The following is a 16,542-nucleotide window of genomic DNA, read 5'->3' as shown; positions in this document are numbered from 1 at the left end:
ACTCAACGACGAACCTGGGTGCACGAATGGCAAAACGTCATTTTTTCGGATGAATCCAGGTTATGTTTACAGTATCATGATGGTCGCATCCATTTGGCGACATCGCGGTGAACGCACATTGGAAGCGTGTATTCGTCATCGCCATACTGGCGTATCACCCGGCGTGATGGTATGGGGTGCCATTGATAAACACGTTTCGGTCACCTCTTGTTCACATTGACGGCACTTTGAACAGTGGACGTTACATTTCAGATGTGTTACGACCCGTGGCTCTACCCTTCATTCGATCCCTGCGAAACCCTACATTTCAGCAGGATAACGCACGACCGCATGTTGCAGGTTCTGTACGGGCCTTTCTGGATACAGAAATTGTTCGACTGCTACCCTGGCCAGCACATTCTCCAGATCTCTCACCAACTGAAAACGTCTGGTCAATGGTGGGCGAGCAACTGGCTCGTCGCAATACGCCAGTCACTACTCTTGATGAACTGTGGTATCGTGTTGAAGCTGCATGGGCTGCTGTACCTGTACACGCCATCCAAGCTCTGTTTGACTCTATGCCCAGGCGTATCAAGGCCGTTATTACGGCCAGAGGTGGTTGTTCTGGGTACTGATTTCTCTGGATCTATGCACACAAATTGCGTGAAAATGAAATCACAAGTCAGTTCTAGTATAATATATTTGTCCAATGAATACCCGTTTATGATATGCATTTCTTCTTGGTGTAGCAATGGCCAGTAGTGTACGAGCTGCATCTCTGGGGCCACTCAGCAGATTGCAACTGCATCTGCAGCTAAAAGACTACTCTGCAATTCAAGCGTAAGTGCCTGGCAGAGTGTACATCGAATCATTTTCAGACTATTTCTCGACCGCCCTATTCACGAATATCACGTTGGAAAAATGAACACCTATATCTGTCCAAGCGAGTTCTGAGTTCTCTTCTGTTATTACGATGGTCATTTATCCCTAAATAAAAGATCTCTCCACAACGTGGCCGTGCGGTTCTAGGCGCTACAGTCTGGAGCCGAGCGACCGCTACGGTCGCAGGTTCGAATCCTGCCTCGGGCATGGATGTGTGTAATGTCCTTAGGTTAGTTAGGTTTAATTAGTTCTAAGTTCTAGGCGACTGATGACCTCAGAAGTTAAGTCGCATAGTGCTCAGAGTCATTTGAACCATTTGAACCAATCTCTCCACAACGAAAAACGTCTTCTTTATAATTATTGCGGAGGTTCGAGTCCTCCCTCGGGCATGTGTGTGTGTGTTTGCCCTTAGGATAACTTAGGTTAAGTAGTGTGTAAGCTTAGAGACTGATGACCTTAGCAGTTAAGTCCCATAAGACTTCACACACATTTGAACATTTTTATAATTATTGCCGGCCCAAGTAGCTTCTCTCTCTCTCTCTCTCTCTCTCTCTCTCTCTCTCTCTCTCTCTCTCTCTCCCCTCTCTTGTTTCACCATAATACCAAACGAACTGACAGACTTTGAACTTTTCCGATGTCCTCCGTCAATCCTATCGAATAACGATCCCATATCACATCAGTACTCCGGAAGACGACGATGGGCGAGCGTAGTGCATGTAGTCTCTTCATTATTCGTACATTTTTTGTATCTAAGTATCCTGCCAATAAAATGCAACCTTTTGTCCATATTCCCCACAACATAATTTATATGATCGTTCCATTTTCAGTCACTCGTAATTACAATACGTAAGCATTTTGATGAATCGAGAGCCTTTCATTTTGTGCGATTTATCTTGTAACCGAAATTTAACGAATACTTTTTAGTACTTATGTGGAGGACGTCAGACCTTTTATTATTTACAGGTAATTGTCATTTGTCGCATTGTGTAGATGTCTAGTCCAAATCATTTTGAAATTCGTTTTGATCTACTAGTGAATCTGCTTGTGAGAAACTGTGTCGGAAGGCTTCCAGAAATCTAGGAATATGGAATCAACTTAAGATCCCTGTCGATAGCACTCACGCCAACATGCATTTCGCGTAAGGATCATGAAGGTATGGTTAGAGAGATCAGGACTCGTGTGGAGGCATATAGACTGTCGTTTTTCCCTCGCTCTATTTGCGATTTGAACAGAAAAGGAAATGACTAGTAGTAGTACAGGGTACCCTTCGCCACGCACCGTACGGTGGCTTGCGAAGTATGTATGCAGATTTAGATGTAGAGTACTTCATGAGAATAAAGAGCTAGCTGTGCTGCACAAGTTCGATTCTTTCAGAAACCATGATAACTATGTGTCAATAGATCCTCTTTTCAGAGGTATTTCATAATATTCGAACACAGTATATTTTCCAAAGTCTTACTACAGATTGATGTCAGTGATATGGGTCTATAATAGAGCGGATTACCTCTATTTGCTGTCTTGTATATTAGTGTCACCTGTGTAACTTCCCAGGCCTTAGGTACGGATCTTCCGTCGAGCGAGCGGTTCTATGTGATTGCTAAATGTGAAGCTATTACATTAGCATACGCCGAAATGAAATTGACTGGTAAACAATGTGGACCGGAAGACTTGATATTATGACTTAAGTTGCTTCGCTATACTGAGGATATCTAAGTTACCCCTGTTGGACTATTTACTATCTCTTCTTTGGTGAAGAAATTTCTAACCACCATTCTTAAAAAAATGTTCAAATGTGTGGGAAATCTTATGGGACTTCACTGCTAAGGTCATCAGTCCCTAAGCTTACACACTACTTAACCTAACTTATCATAAGGACAAACACACCCACCCATGCCCGAGGGAGAACTCGACCCTCCGCCGGGACCAGCCACACAAGCGCCCAGCCCCCCCCCCCCCCCCCCGCCAGGGGATCCACAAATCTTTTATGGATACGTGCGTAGCGAGCACGGGACCCCGAGCTAATGTGGCCCTCCTTCCTTTCCGGGCTGCATACCTTCCCTTTCTGCATCCTTCCCCATCCCCCATCTTCGCCCCCCCCCCCCCCACCACTGGCTCTTTCCTTCCCTTTCTCCCCCTCTGGGAGTATGGTTTGTGCCTACGTCCGGAGACGGACGCTCAAAACTGTTACCAATTCCTTGCTTTCTACGCTTGCAAGTCTTCGTCCTTCCTCTGTCCTTCTCTTTTCCTTACCTCTTCTCTTTGCCCTTTTCTCCGCTGCGGCGTTTGAGACCCTCTTCTTTCCTTTCCCTTTCTCTTTTTTCCTCCCTGTGCGTGTCTGAAGGCCGACCCACGCATTTCCATGCGTAGCCGGTGACGGGGTAACGCGTAATTCCCCGCCCCGAGTAGACAGGTAGGACACGTACGTACCCCCTGGTAACGGCCAGGCCCAGGGAGGGGTGATTACCCGAGCTGATACCTTCCGAAAGTGCCGATTGGTCCCTCCGTCCGTTTGTCGGGAGGTGTGACCTGAGGTGTGAACAATCACCTAAGGCGGGAGTGCCCTCAGAGAGGGCCCCCACAAGGGAGGAGCGCGCCATCGGAGACGCCGGTAATCATGGGGGATTCTTCCGCAATGGTTTCCTCACCTTCCACTATGTCTGCTCACAAGCGTAAGTTCACTGAGTCTCAGCCACAGACAGTTCTTCCATCGTTGCCACAGTTCCTTGTTGTTTCTCGGTCTGACGAAGGTCACGACTTCTCCATGGTCAACCCTTTCATTATTCAGAAAGGTGTCGACGCAATTGCAGGTCCAGTAAAGTCTTGTTCCAGATTACGGAATGGCACCTTGTTGTTAGAAACGGTCAGTGCCCTCCTGGCACAAAAATTGCTGCGTACTTCATTTCTCCACTACTTCCCTGTCCGGGTTGAACCGCACCACACTTTAAATTCCTCACGTGGAGTCGTTTATACACGCTCCCTCGATGGATTGTCTGACGAAGAAATTCAGCACTACCTGTCTGATCAGAGCGTAACGGCTGTTCATAGGGTTATGAAAATGGTTGACACGAACATCATTCCAACCCGCAAGGTCTTCTTGACATTTGACAAAGTTCAACTCCCATCGAAAATCAAAGCAGGCTATGAGATAATTTCCGTTCGCCCTTACGTCCCAAACCCTACGCGTTGCTATCGGTGTCAGCGGTTCAATCACACCAGCCAGTCCTGTTCCAATCCGGCCAAATGTGTTACGTGTGGCAAGGATGCCCATGAGGGTGCTTGTCCATCTCCATCCTCTCGCTGCATCAACTGTATGGGTGAACACGCTGCTTCCTCTCGAGATTGCCCCATTTATAAAGACGAAAAGCTCATCCAGGAAATCAGAGTGAAGGAAAAGGTGTTGACCTATGCTGCTCGAAAATTACTCGCCAGTTGACAGCCCACTGTGCCTCAGACAGGAAAATACAGCACTGTCCTTGCTTCTCCTCGGCCAACAAAGGAGGCGGCCACGCAGACTTGCGACCTCACCTTTAGTACCACGGTCGTCAGATCGGCCAGCGCAAAGATCGCTCGTTCAACCTCACCACTTTCGCCTGCCCACTCTATTGCTCACCCTTCATCGGGTTCTGCTAAATCTCGAGCCCACAAGTCAGACACCAAGACTTCGAAAAAAGAGCATACTCGTGAAGATTTTTTACGTACCCCAACTTCACAACCATCGGTTCCTCCTTCATCTAAACATCATATTTCCAAGAAGGCTAATAAGAAACCCAGTTCATCTCCTCCTCCGCCAAGGCGTGTCTCATCTACAGCACCACCTGGCGGAAATCGCCCTCGGCCATCTTCTGTGTCGCCGAGGCGCACTGCTGGCGGACGATCAACCGGCCGATCGCTGGTGGCAGGAGCTGCTCCTGAACAACCTATGGACCAGGATCTTCTGCCTTCGGCTGAATGCCATTCCATGCTGTCGTTCGCAAGCTCTGAGCAGTCGTTGAGTTGACAGCAACCTTGGTCACATTTCTCCATTTTCTGTTCACCCTATGTCCATTATCCACTGGAATATCCGCGGCATTCGAGCCAATCGGGATGAATTGTCGATCTTCTTACGATCCTACTCGCCGGTCATCTTCTGTCTTCAGGAAACAAAGCTGCGTCCCCATGACCGCTTTGTTCTCCCTCATTTTCAGTCTGTCCGATATGATCTCCCCTCTGTTGAAGGCACTCCAGCCCACGGAGGACTCATGATTCTTCTCCATGATACTCTCCATTATCACCCAATCCACTTAAACACTTCCTTCCAAGCTGTCGCCGTCCGTCTTTCCCTTTCTGGATACACGTTCTCTCTTTGTACTGTATACATTCCATCGTCCACACCAATGGCACGAGCTGATCTCCTTCATCTTCTTGGTCAGCTTCCACCCCCCTATTTGCTGGTTGGGGACTTCAATGCCCACCACCCGTTTTGGGGTTCTCCACATCCTTGTCCACGCGGCTCACTATTGCTAGACGTCTTCCACCAAGCGGATCTAGTTTGCCTCAACACTGGGGTCCCTACATTTTTGTCTGCCTCCACGACAAATTTATCTCATTTGCACCTTGCGGTCGGTACTGTTCCGCTAGCTCGGCGCTTCGAATGGTTCGCCCTTGATGATACACACTCGAGTGACCACTTTCCATGTGTCCTTCGACTGCAGCCTCAACTGCCATATATGCGCCCGCGACGCTGGAAGTTTGCCCAAGCCGATTGGACACTTTTTTCGTCTCTAGCGACGTTCGATGACCGTCACTTTCCCAGCGTCGACGATGAGGTCACACATATTATCGACGTTATTCTTACAGCTGCGGAAAGTTCAATACCACGCACCTCCGAATTGCCCCGGCGCCCCCCAGTTCCTTGGTGGAACGAGGCATGCCGTGACGCAATACGTGAGCGGCGACGTGCTCTTCGCGTTTTCCGCCACCATCCTACTTTGGCCAACTGTATCCGCTATAAGCAGTTCCGTGCGCGATGCCGTCGTGTCATCCGCGATAGCAAGAAGGCAAGCTGGAAATTCTTTATTAGCTCATTTAACACCTTCACTCCCTCCTCGGAAGTTTGGAGTCGGCTTCGACGGTTCTCAGGCGCGCCTAGTTTCTCCCCAGTCTCTGGGCTCACTGTCGCGCATGATACATTAGTGGACCCCGTCGCAATTTCTAACTCATTAGGTCAGCACTTTGCTGAGATTTCGAGCTCTTCAAATTACCCGCCAGCGTTTCTCCCGAAGAAACGTGCAGCGGAAGTGCGACATCTTGCTTTCTCCTCTCAAAATCGCGAAAGCTACAATACTGTTTTCTCCATGCGGGAACTCCAACATGCACTCTCTTCTTCTCGCTCCTCCGCCCCAGGACCGGATGGTATCCACGTCCAAATGTTGCTGCATTTATCAACACATAGTCTGCGTTACCTCCTTCGCCTTTATAATCGAATTTGGACCGACAGTACTTTTCCCAGACGATGGCGGGATGCTATCGTCGTTCCTGTTCCGAAACCTGGAAAGGACAAACATCTCCCCTCTAGCTATCGCCCCATTTCTCTCACGAGTAGTGTCTGTAAGGTTTTGGAGCGTATGGTGAATTACCGTTTAGCTTGGTGGCTGGAATCCCACAGTCTTTTAACACCTGCCCAATGCGGATTCCGAAAGCATCGTTCTGCAGTTGACCATCTTGTTGCTCTCTCCACTTATATCTTGAACAATTTTCTCCGGAAACGCCAAACAGTAGCAATATTTTTTGATCTGGAGAGAGCATACGATACCTGTTGGAGGACAGGCATCCTCCGCACACTGTTCTTTTGGGGCTTTCGAGGTCGGCTGCCCCTTTTTCTTCGCGAATTTATGGCAGAGCGCACATTCAGGGTGCGGGTGAACACTAGTCTCTCCCGTACTTTATCCCAAGAAAGCGGGGTACCCCAGGGCTCCGTGCTAAGTGTAGTACTGTTTGCCATTGCCATAAATCCAATTATGGATTGTCTCCTTCCTGATGTCTCGGGCTCCCTCTTTGTGGACGATTTTGCGATCTACTACAGCTCTCAACGGACCAGCCTTCTTGAACGACGTCTTCAAGGATGTCTCGATCGCCTCCACTCTTGGAGCATCGAAACCGGCTTCCGTTTTTCTCCCAGTAAGACCGTTTGTGTTAATTTTTGGCGACGTAAGGAGTTTCTTCCGCCCTCCTTACATCTAGGTCCTGTCAACCTTCCGTTTTCAGACGTCGCTAAATTCTTGGGTCTTATGTTTGACAGAAAACTGTGCTGGTCCTCCCACGTTTCCTATCGGCTCGCTGTCTGCGATCCCTCAACACCCTCCGTGTCCTGAATGGTACCTCCTGGGGAGCGGACCGAGTGGTCCTTCTCCGCCTCTATCGCGCGTTAGTGCGCTCGAAATTGGACTATGGAAGCATAGTCTACTCCTCTGCTCGGCCGTCTATTCTTCGGCGTCTCGACTCTATCCACCACCGTGGATTACGTTTTGTGTCTGGAGCTTTTTACACCAGCCCTGTAGAAAGCCTTTATGCTGAGACTGCTGAACCTCCGCTGTCCAATCGGCGAGCAGTCCTTCTGAGTCGTTATGCTAGTATGCTAGCCATCTGTCTTCCATGCCTGCTAATCCAGCCCATGACATTTTTTTCGACGCCTCCTTTGATGTAGGGTATGCAGGCCGCCCCTCCTCCCTACTACCACCGGGAGTCCGCTTCCGTCAACTGCTCCATTCTCTTTCCTTCCGCTTTCCTAAAACCATCTTGACAACTTGGGGTACAGCACCGCCTTGGCTCCGTCCCCAGATCTGCCTGCTCCGTGACCTTTGTCGATTTCCCAAGGATGGTACCCATTCACTTGTTTATCGTCGGGCATTTGCTGCTCTATGTGCACAAATGACGGACGCCACATTTATTTACACCGACGGCTCTAAAACATCGTTAGGTGTAGGGAGTGCCTATATTGTTGGCGACACCCAAAATCCCTTTCGGCTTCCCGACCAGTGTTCGGTTTATACTGCGGAGCTTTACGCTGTTCTCCAGGCTGTCCACTACATCCGCCGCCATCAGCGGATACAGTACGTAATCTGCTCAGATTCTCTCAGCTCTCTCCTCAGTCTCCAAGCTCTTTACCCTGTGCACCCTCTGGTCCACCGGATTCAGGACTGTCTGCGCTTGCTCCACCTGGGGGGCGTCTCGGTGGCGTTCCTCTGGCTCCCGGGACACGTTGGTATCTGTGGAAATGAGGCGGCCGATATTGCAGCCAAGGCTGCAGTCTCTCTTCTTCGGCCAGCTATCCAATCGATTCCCTTCGCCGATTTACGGAGCGTTTTATGTCGTCGTGTTGTTCATTTATGGCACGCGCATTGGTCGACACTTCCCAATAATAAATTGCGGGACGTGAAAGCTCTTCCTTGTGCTTGGACCTCTTCCTCCCGAACGCGTCGTCGGGAGGAGGTAATTTTAACTAGACTCCGGATAGGGCACTGGCCTTTTAGCCATCGACATTTTTTAAGCGGCGATCCTCCCTCACTCTGTCCCCACTGCTCTCAGCTGTGGACGGTAAGACACCTTTTAATTGAGTGCCCTTATTTTACTCCGTTACCCTCCCGTCTACAGCTGTCGCCTGTTATATCGTCGATTTTAGCAGATAACACGCGCTCAGCCGATCGCGTTCTCGAGTTTATTAGTGCCAGTGAAATGACGTCAGTCATTTGAAGCTTTTTTTGGGGACAACCAACCCCTTTCTGTAGTGGGTTTTTAAGCCTTCCTTCTGCTTTTAGTTTCTCCAATTTTATGACTTTCGTTCCCATTGCTGCTGGTTTCCATTTTAGGTTTTTTACTGTTTCCTAAGTCACGGACCGGGAGCTAATGGCCATAGCAGTTTTGCGCCCTAAAACCAAAACAAAAAAAAACAAAAAAACAAAGAAAAAAATCGCCCAGACCGCTCGGCTAATTCCGTGCGGCAAACACCATTCTTAATCACACTGCTTAAGTGACACTGTTATAAGTAACATTAGCATTACTATTGCGCAGTGAAGATGGGTAAATGGGATAAGTAATGAAGGGAGAAGAAAAAATGGCTTGACTAAACCAAAGGTTCGGTTAAAATGACACATCCTGAGGCATTAAGAAATGTGTAGTTCGTTAATGGAGGAAGTAGTGGGGTGGTGGAGAAGGGGGGGGGGGGGAGACCGCAGAGGCGGACCAAGGCTTGACTACAATAAACAGGTTCAGGTTGGGATAGGTTGATGAAGATGATGATGATGACGATGAGGTCGCATACTCGGAGGAGCGTAGTGGACGATGTGGGAAACCCGCACCGCCGTACTAGGCAAGGTCCTAGCGGAAGTGGATTGCCGTTACCTTCCTCCGACCCTAATGTGGATGAATAATGATGATGAAGACGACACAACAACACCCAGTCATCTCGAGGCAGGGAAAATCCCTGACCCCGCCGGGAAGGTTACAGCAGTTATGTAGAGATAAAGAGGCTTGTTCAAGATAGACAGGAACGGAGAGCTACATTAGAGTATTCCCCAGATTGAAGATAACGACAACGCAATATGAAATACATTAATAAATAAAATCAGTGCAGTGCGGACTGAGGAATGAAATAATTCCGACAACTCTGGCCGGGCAGATATCTGAATCCCGCTCCTTTCACAAACGAGTCCAGAGGAAACGTCACTCGGTATGGTGACTTAGTCGCTTCATTTTTATACAACATACACGCAATCGTAATCGGAATATACACAGTCCACTAAGTAAACGAGCAAAAGAGTGGTAGGAACCCTCAAGTAGGAATTGTAAGAGCACGCGCGGGAGTTACAAGTGGCTTGTTTGCGGAATAGGTTTTCGGTCTACAAGAAGTAGTAATTTTTATTCTTTTCTTTCGTGCAACAACTAAAAGGGGGCTCTTGAATTTCATCTTCATGTGACACAGGTTAAGCTATACATTGTAAGTTGTAGTGTTGCGTTCTAGTTTGTCATGAAATCCTGACGCAATGCGGCAGCAATAAGCGGGTAAATGCAGTGTTATCGGAAGCAAATCCTCGTCGCATGTCGCTACGTTGGTTCAGGGTAATCACTATTTACGGATACTTTTTTGTAAACTTTCTCATTGCTGTATTTCTGACCTGTTCTCTTCATTCATCAATGCATGTTCTTCTTACACTCTCGTGAAGGAAGTTCATGGGAGGACTAAAATTTTGTTGGTAAAAATGTTATTTTCGTCGTACTGATTTCTCTGTAGCTATGTGAAGATGCATTTACTCTCTGAGTCTGTTGCTCCAAAGGTATTCTGAAGATCACATACTGAATTGGGACCAACACAGATTTTATTATTGATTATAGACTTGGCACAGGCAATGTCTGTAACCAATAATGAAATTGGAGTGAAATGGTAAAAATAATCTCGCAAAAATGAATAGATAAGAATGTATAATTTAGACTATTCGCTTCCTATCTTTGTGTAACACTGCTATAATCTCGGCAAAATTATGTTGCTGGTCAAGACCGTTTACGTAGAATCAATTCTCTAGAGGTGTTCGTAAATAGTCTTCCGACGTTTCCTCTTACTAATTTTTAAATAACTGAACACATTTCTTTCATACACCGTATGTAGCGTCATGTGAGTCAGCTTTATTATACTCTTCACAGTAGTTACACAGAACATATAGCAAAAGTTTTTGCCGTAACCAAATGCAATGCTTTCAATGTCGTTAATAATACATTTCTTTTTTTAACGATATACAATAATTAAAACTTAGCAACGCAGACGAGCCCAGTGGCTTCTTCAAATGGTTCAAATGGCTCTGAGCACTATGGGACTCAACTGCTGTGGTCATCAGTCCCCTAGAACTTAGAACTACTTAAACCTAACTAACCTAAGGACATCACACACATCCATGCCCGAGGCAGGATTCGAACCTGCGACCGTAGCGGTCGCACGGTTCCGGACTGCGCGCCTAGAACCGCGAGACCACCGCGGCCGGCCCAGTGGCTTCTTCTCTTGCGTGATGGCCGTCGGCTGGTTTTCCGAGATTGGTGCTAATCGGACTCATTACAGAGGAAGAATACAACGCTAGTCACCTCTGTCTAAGGTGACCCAGTTCTGTAATTTCATTTACCACTTTCATCCTAATACATTTAAAGCGTTACTTGAGAATAATACATACTCATCTAACGCCATTCAGTTCTACGGGAAGGCAGTGCGCTGAAGAGTTTACCTTATTACAAAGCGTCTACCAATATCTCGACAGTAAACAACGGTAATGGAGAAACTGGTTGTTTTGAGAAATTATAAAGTTTCAATAAAACCTCGTAAATAAAATATTCCAAGTAAATCCTTCCTGATTTTTTTATTCACGTAATTTGTTTTCAAAACCCAAAATTTTATCCAAATTTTATTGATAAAAATGCGTCAATTGGTATAGTGCAGAAAATTTAGTGCGACAGTTTTAGGTAGAGGTAGTCTTGACGTATGGTTGCATGAGATACCGACAGACGTTGGGTCTGTACTACCTCGTCTAAGACACCACCTACCTGAACACGCAGTTGTCAGGCCTGGTGGATTATAGGTAAAGTGTGTGCCTGGAAACAGAGAGATTGCGGAGTTGAGACCCTATTGGACGACTGTAGTTTGCCATTAAGTAGCCTTCACCTTTCAATGATGTGAAGAGTCGCCAGGAGCGACACGTGGTTCCGATTCGAAGTGAAAGCAGGTTCGCTTTACCCAGTTAGATCACTGGAGTAGATTAGGGACACGCAAGAAGTCGAAGTTGACGTCCACGTGAAACAGTTGCACTCGGCCGTCGAACCACAAGCAATTAATTCTTTACAAGCGATTGCGCGGTAGACATTACCGTCTGATTTGTGGACTTCGCTTTGTGTTGGGAACTGCTCATGGTTTGGAATGAGTTTACAGACTAAACCTGGTCCATCACTTTTGAAATGCGTATACAGACTAAACCTGTTCCATCACAGAGCTCGGAACGAGCACCACAACATCAGAAAGGATCGGCGATCCATGTGACCATATGTCAATTTTGCTTATGGAGAAGCACAGATCACGGGTGCTGACTGCCAGCCCTGGGAGAGGGAGGTGAGGAAGTTGAGGCTGGTACCCCACACGGCCCCCCTCCCCCCCCCCCCCCCCCCCGCTGCAATCTAAGATCTCGTTTGTTTACGTTTCCGAGCTACTACCACGTTTAAGTGCCCACACTACACTTAATAGCCCACAACCGCGACCCTGCGGTTCTAGGCGCTTCATCCGGAATCGCGCTGCTGCTACGGTCGCAGGTTCGAATCCTGCCTCGGGCAAGGATGTGTGTGATGTCCTTAGGTTAGTTAGGTTTAAGTAGTTGTAAGTCTAGGGGACTGATGACCTGAGATGTTGAGTCTCATAGTGCTTAGAGCGATTTGAACGCTTAATACTGTTTACTTGTTTACTTACAAACTGAATGCACTTAATAAGAGTTAGCAGTGATTTAGCACTGTTTACTTGATAGCTGAGATAACATTACTGTGAAACATCTAAAAAAACAAAAAATAAAAAAATAAAAAGGTCGTAATGGTTTCAGTTTATGATACGAAGCTTTCCATTATCTATTTTTGCAATAATAAAGTATAACAACACGGCCGGCCGCGGTGGTCTCGCGGTTCTAGGCGCTCAGTCCGGAACCGCGGGACTGCTACGGTCGCGGGTTCGAATCCTGCCTCGGGCATGGATGTGTGTGATGTCCTTAGGTTAGTTAGGTTTAAGTAGTTCTAAGTTCTAGGGGACTGATGACCACAGATGTTAAGTCCCATAGTACTCAGAGCCATTTGAACCATTTTTTTATAACAACACGGAAAATTAATCTGTGATTTAGCACAACGTAAAATTAATTTTATTCTCACGTTACTACAGCACAGAAACAATGTTAAGTACGGCCCTTAACATTGTTGCCATCACACTGTCACGTTAGTTCATCTAAACAATGGGTTGGGACACAACATCGTTCACTTAAATAATTATTCTCGTTTACGTGATAGGCAACAATTTTTTATGGGCATTTGCGTTCAAAAACATATTGAGGATGTTTATCTGAGTCGTAGTTATCCACATCATCCTCAGATTTGTACAGATCATCACTGGAAAGCATTTTCCTGGTACAAACACTGCTCACGTTACTTAACACAGATCCTGAAAAAGTTTACATTGGTGAGAATCTGAAATTAGAGCAGCTGTTTCTCGGTTTATCGGGAATTACCTGCTAATATGAATGAAGTACATCACGTACCAAGTTTTGCATGGGGCAACTCAGTTTCTCATCGACTATTCTGTACCATTGTTTAACACACGAGATCCTCAATTCGATACGCCTGATTCGTGTCCCTGGGTGGTGCAGATGGCCAGACATTTCTTTAGCTGCATCCGTTATCTGGACTCGCAGATTTGGTTGCGAAACCCATCATGGGCCTCCAAACGTTATTCCCTGGGCTGCTAGCACCGCTACGCGCTTCCCCAGCGCCACGCATAGGCAAACCTCTTGCTCGTCGCCGTCTCTTCCTTCGCGGACTAACGCGAACTCCGCATGTCGTCTCCCTTCGGATCCGTCTGCTGCAGACACGACCTAATAAGCAGGAGTAGCTCTCTCTCGGCTCTCTTAATGCTACTTAATACAACTATGGAGAACTTATTATTGGGTTGATACATACGTTCGTAGAGTTTTCCATATGTCTAATAAATACAACAGATATATTCTCCTTCAATATTCACAAATCCCTGCTACGCTGGAGTTACTTTGCGATTACGCGACTTAAGAAATCACGTGGTATTGAGCGAAGAACTCGTCCAGCCATTTTAGGAGCGGATTTTCATCCAGAAAGGAAATTCTTTGAAAGGTGTTAGATAGAGAGCGGAAGAGGTGAAAATCTCAGGGCACAAGACCGGGTGAATATGGTGGGTGGGGAACCACTTCCCAACCCAATTCCAATACAGTGTTATTCGTCAGTTTAGCAGAACGCGGGCCGACGTTACCGTGCAGTAGCATCGCTTCACGCAGCCTTCCCGGTCGCCGGCCGGGGTGGCCGAGCGGTTCTAGGCGCTACAGTCTGGAACCGCGCGACCGCTACGGTCGCTGGTTCGAATCCTGCCTCGGGCATGGATGTGTGTGATGTCCTTAGGTTAGTTAGGTTTAATTAGTTCTAAGTTCTAGGGGACTGATGACCTCAGAAGTTAAGTCCCATAGCGCTCAGAACCATATTTTTTTAACCATCTTGGTCGTTGTTCTTGGACTGTGTCTACAAGACGTCTGAGTTGTTGACAATAAATATCAGCAGTGATGGTTACACCTCGGGGAAGCAGTCCGTAGTACACCACAACGTCACTGTTCCACCAAATCCAGGACATTATCTTTTGTGGCTGGAACTTTGTACGGGGAGTTACTGCTTTTTTGGGCTCAAACATTCCTTTTTTTTCAATACGTTAGCATAAAGACACCATTTCTCGTCATCAGTAACGGTACACGACAGGAATGGCCTGTATTCTTAAGGAATCAGTTGTCGACGAACAAGCAGAGATGCACATATGGTCATCTGTAGATTTTTATGATTTTGACTTAGAGCATGCGGTACTCATACACCCGATTTTTGAAACTTCCCCATTGCACGCAGCTGTCGCACGATGTCGGAATGATCACAGTTAAACACATTTGCCAATTCTCGAGCACACTGACTTGGATCATTGTGTATTAATGAGTTTAAACGATCTTCATCAAACCTCGAAGGTCTTCCTGAACGTGAAAAGTCACTAATGTCAAAACGATCCTCCTTAAAACGAAAAAACCATTTTCTTGCCGTGCTCTGTCCAGTGAAATTACCCCCAGCGTGACGGACTGCCGTCCTAAGGGGCCCAGGTTCGATTCCCGGCTGGGTCGGGGATTTTCTCAGGGAATGGGTGTTGTGTTGTCTTCATCATCATTTCATCCCCATCCGGCGGGCAGGTCGCCCAATGTGGCGTCAAATGTAATAAGACCTGCACCAAGGCGGCCGGACCTGCCCCGTAAGGGGCCTCCCGGCCAATGACGCCAAACGCTCATTTCCATTTCCACCCCCATACAAGGCGTAAATGTTTCTCGCTGCCTACGCTGCTGTCATCACTCAACTGAACTGAAACAGAAGAATATGTCGGAAATGTTCCGATTTCTCCGATTGGCATCCACTTCCTAGCTCTCACACTGCACAATCACTCATTTCTGTCATCGAAACATCGTAGACACACACTATTCTGAAGAAGTACCTTGGTACTTCAGAGATTCTTGTAAATACCCCTCCCGAATATAGGTGAGAACATTCGGCGACGAAGTAATGATTAGGAAAGAGTCATTAACAAAACTCCTGCGTGTTACTGTCCGTTGAACCCTTTCCTGTGCTCCTCTACAGCTTGGTTAACAGAGACGCTAACTGAAACCCAGTCAGCTACCGTCACACTTCCTCGTGATAACTCACTTGGGAACTACTACTCGTGTGAACCAACGACTCTGATCAACTTAAAATATTTTGTGGTATCGGTTCCGCCGACCGCTTAAATGGGTCTTAGCGACAGCATGCAAATCGAAGTGAAAGAATTCACCGCGAATTACGCGCTGGAAGCAGTATTTCAAATGGAGGTCGATAGCGCTCTTGCTGCCGGGCTCACAAGTGCGACACAAACCTCATACATCTACCGCCCTCGATATTCAAAGATTGATACCAGTCTTTTGATCGATATTCGTCGATTACACTGACTGAAAACTGTCGTTCTGCATCCTAAATTTTCAGATGTTAAAAGTACGGCTGATGTGCCATGATATACACCTGTGACTGTAACATAAGTTTGATTCAAAATTCTTGTTTATTTTCATACACATTTGTTTAGCCATGTAGGTCGAGGCAGTTAGACGGACCACGGAAAACATATCCACAACGAGAAAACACATATAGGTGGGAATTCAGTTAAGCTATAGAGGCCTATGTGGCGAATTTCCTGCCGTGCTCATGTAATTTTTAACGTTTATAACTGCCGCATTTCTATTCCGCCTTTGTTTTATTTAAATATATATGTGTACTGTTTTGTGTGGCAATGGGAATGGCCTACTGAGAGGGATGTAACGCCGTAACACGCTTGGAACTTCATTTAGTTGTAACAAGACAACCGCACTGCAAACCACTGTCTCACCATGATGATATTCGTCTTGGCTGTGTTATCTCTTGACTCTGTTATGCCTAGCTACGCATCGGTTAGAATATTTAGAGTATCAAAGTCCTCTTTTACTCTGCTTACGTTGTAAACAGTTTAGTCTCTTAAAGTCTGCCTATCAATGCTTGTTATATTTTTAATCTAGGACACAGTTCCACAGAACATGATCTGGTGGGCCGATTTCGCCACAAACACAGCTGGTCGTTACTCTCCTATCAATTCCATTTAGATATGTAGGACATGGACTATGTCTGAAAAGGTAGTGGACCAGTCCCCTACTTGGCTCGAAATATGCCAGCTGAAGCCTTTCTTTCTTACACCACGAAGAAACTGAAACGTTCTTCTTCCTGTGTCTGAGAAATTCCATCCCTGTTACCATTCTACAAATATTAAATTCATTATTAATAATGCATTTGTTGCCAGATCCCCGCAATTTGGTATGTTTT

Source organism: Schistocerca nitens, chromosome 5 (assembly GCF_023898315.1).
Source record: "Schistocerca nitens isolate TAMUIC-IGC-003100 chromosome 5, iqSchNite1.1, whole genome shotgun sequence".
NCBI classification, from domain to species: domain Eukaryota; kingdom Metazoa; phylum Arthropoda; class Insecta; order Orthoptera; family Acrididae; genus Schistocerca; species Schistocerca nitens.
Note: the sequence above shows the minus strand (reverse complement) of the source record.